The sequence below is a fragment of the Chlorocebus sabaeus genome, chromosome 9 (assembly GCF_047675955.1).
Source record: "Chlorocebus sabaeus isolate Y175 chromosome 9, mChlSab1.0.hap1, whole genome shotgun sequence".
NCBI lineage: Eukaryota > Metazoa > Chordata > Mammalia > Primates > Cercopithecidae > Chlorocebus > Chlorocebus sabaeus.
The window spans coordinates 32,962,650-32,966,208 of NC_132912.1; the positions used below are offsets into that span (position 1 = coordinate 32,962,650).

General features: G+C 50.2%; 1 pseudogene; it reads right to left on the reverse strand.

The window, feature by feature from the left end:
- Nucleotides 1-596: 596 nt before the first annotated feature.
- On the reverse strand, nt 597-2,045 carry LOC119620006 (peroxiredoxin-2-like; annotated as a pseudogene).
- Between the last annotated feature and the right edge of the window lie 1,514 nt (nt 2,046-3,559).

Sequence of the window (3,559 nt, forward strand, 5' to 3'; positions counted from 1 at the left end):
GTTGCCAGATTTGGCAAATGAAAACGCAGGATCCCCAGTTATATCAGAATTCCAGGTAGTGAAGAATTTTTTAGTATAAGTATGTCCCATGCAAATTTTAGGACATACATTGAAATTATTTATTGTTTTAGTATATAAATATGTCCCACGCAATATCTGTTTTTCTGTTGGTTTGATTGAGTTATTTATTTATTTATTTATTTATTTATTTATTTTTGCCTTTGTTTTTTGAGACAAGGCCTTACTCTGTTGCCCAGGTTGGAGCGCAGTGGCATAATCCCAACTCACTGCAGCCTCGACCTCCTGGGCTCAAGCAATCCTCCCGCCTCAGCTTCTCGTGTAGCCGGGATTACAGGTGCACAACACCATGCCTGGCTAATTTCTAAAGGTTTTCGGAGATAGGGTCTTTCTATGTTGCCCAGGCTGGTCTCTAACTCCTTGGTTCAAACAATCCTTCTGCCTCAGCCTCCCAAAGTGCTGGGATTACAGGTGTGAGTCACCATGCTTGGGCCTCCCGTGGAGTATTTGTACATACTTACATTGTAAATTATTCACTGTTTCTCTGAAATTCAGATTTAACTGGACGTCCTGTATTTACTGAATTTATTTATTTATTTATTTTCTGTCCCTAATACTTTATTGGTCATCTCTAGGCCTGTGTGCAGCTTGGTGGGTTTGGGGGAGGGTGTCACTATTCACCAGCTCCCAGTTGGAGGCATGAGAAGGCCTTGGCCTAACTTTTCAGGGTCCCAGACTGTGGAGTTTGGAGGGGCAGATCTGGCCTTTCCTGGGTCAACCTAGGGCACCCGTGTAGGGGCACAAGCTCACGATCCATCAGCCAGCCTAGTTGTGTTTGAAGAAGTATTCCTTGCTGTCATTCACGCTGGGCTTGATCATGTCACTGTCAGGCTTCCAACCAGCAGGACAAACTTCCGGGTGTTCATCTGTGTACTGAAAGGCCTGGACCAGCTGCAGGGCCTCATCCACAAATTGTCCCACAGGCCAATCATCAACAGTGATCTAGGGAAGGACATCCTTGCCATGGATGATAAAGAGGCCCCTGCAGGCCAGGCGTGGTGGCTCACAGCTGTAATCCCAACACTTTGGGAGGCCAAGGCAGGCAGATCACCTGAGGTGGGGAGTTTGAGACCAGCCTGACCGACATCAAGAAACCCCATCTCTACTAAAAATACAAAAATTAGCCAGGCGTGCTGGCACACTCCTGTAATCCCAGCTGCTCGGGAGGCTGAGGCAGGAGAATCACTTGAACTGGGGAGGCAGAGGTTGCAGTGAGCCGAGATCGTGCCATTGCACTCCAGCCTGGACCACTCCGTCTCAAAAAAAAAAAAAAAAGAAAGAAAAAAGAAGAGGCCCCTGCAGACAATGCCCTCGTCTGTTTTCGGCACGTCATACTTCTCAGACACACTTCAGGTCACGTCAGCAAGCAGAGGGTTGTCCAGGGGGCCCAAGCCTGCCTCCCTCCTTCCAGGGGTGTTGCTCCAAGCCAGATGGGTGAACTGAGTCCACTGAGGTCCCTAGCACTTCGCAGCTTTCAGAAGTCCTCAGCATAGTCGCTGAATGCGATGATCTCTGTGGGGGCACACGAAAGTGAAGTCCAAGGCTCAGTGGCTCACACCTGTAATCCCAGCACTTTGGGAGGCCGAGACTGGCAGATCACCTGAGGTCAGGAGTTCAAGACTGACCTGACCAACGTGGTGAAATCCCATCTCTACTAAAAATACAAAATTAGCAGGGCGGGGTGGCACATGGGCGTCCCAGCTACTTGGGAGGCTGAGGCAGGAGAATCGCTTGAACCCAGGAGGCAGAGGTTGCAGTGAGCCGAGATCGAGCCACTGCACTCCAGCTTGGGCAACAAAGCCAGACTCTGTTTCAAACAAAAAAAGTGCAGTCCAGAGGATGGAAAAAGAGGATCACGTGCTTCCCTCTGTAGTCCAACAGCTTTACCTCCTGTAGGCTCCATCCACCACAGCAGTGGCCTTGAAGTCAGGGGTAAGCTTTCCGATGTGCATGTTACCGGAGGCCATGACTGAAAGCTCCATGGGCAAAGGCCAGACGCGGGATAACCAGATGTGTGGACCTGCGTTCTCAGCACCCTGGGCACCCTGTATCTATTTACCCAGCCACTCTGCCTGTGAAAGACACGAGCAGAATTCTCTTAAGTCATGCAGAGGAGACAGGAGGCCCGTTCCTCTTGTTTTCCAGCCTGAGCCTGCTTCTTTATTTTCTTACTATTTTTTATTATTATTATTATTTAGAGGTGATCTTACTCTGCTGCCCAGTCTCAAGTTCAGTGGCACGATCATGGCTCACTGCAGCCTCTAACTCCTGGCTCAAGCGATCCTCCTACCTCAACCTCCAGAGTAGCTGGGACTACAGGCACACACTACCTCGCCTGGCTAATTATTATTATTTTTTAAATTTCTTCTAGAAACAAGGTCTTGCTCTGTTGCCCAGGCTGCTCTTGAACTCTGGCCTCGAATGATCCTCCCACCTCAACCTCCCAAAGTGCTGAAATTACAGGTGTGAGCCACTGTGCCCAATCTGGCCTGAGCTTGCTTCTTTAGCCCAACTCTCTACCCCTGGGTCACAACATGAGAACACCTGTAGGGACAAGGCCCCAGTGCACTTGCTTTGACTGGCACTCTCTACTGTGCACAGGGCCTCGACAAGAGCGAAACTCTATCTCAAAAAAAAAAAAAAAAAAAAAAAAAGATGGAGTTTGGCTCTGTCACCCAGGCTGGAGTGCAATGGCACAATCTCAGCTCACTACAACCTCTGCCTCCTGGGTTCAAGCGATTCTCCTGCCTCAGCCTCCCGAGTAGCTGGGATTACAGGCACACGCCTCCATGCCCAGCTAATTTTTGTATTTTTAGTGGAGATGGGGGGACGGTTCCACCATGTTAGCCAGGCTGGTCTCGAACTCCTGACCTCAAGCGATCCAACTGCCTCGGGCTCCCAAAGTGCTGGGATTACAGGTGTAAGCCACCGCGCCCTACCCTGTCCTCTTAAAATGGGTCTGCCTGCTGACTTGGTGTTAGAGTGTAGCTCAGAGAGGATTTTTGTTTTTAAGAAGCAGCAGCCACTATCAGTCTAGAGGCCCTACTTCCATAAACCCAGCCACTCTCCTTGAAATCTTGTTATCGAAAGCCCTGAGCCAATTCTGAAGGCAGGAGTCCATATGCAGCCAGGCAGAGTCCCAGCCAGCACCCTCTCCATGGGCTTGCTTTGCTCGGGGGCGGCAGCGACTGGGGGGCACTTTCTGCACTTTTATTCTGGCTCAGCAGGTGAGTCTCCAATAGAGTCTGGGCCAGAGTCCTTAGAGAGAGCTGTGGCATCCAAGAAAACAGAATTCAAACTCACTTCTGGATCTCTTTGTGATGCCAGATGCTCTGCTGGCTCCTGGGGACACACGCTCACTCAACGACCAAATGCCCTGGGACTCCCTTGCAATGGCAGGCCATGTGAATGGGGCCATCCTGCCAGCTGGTGGCCTCCAAGATGGGACACAAAGATGCCTCCCTGTGACCTCTTAAAGTCT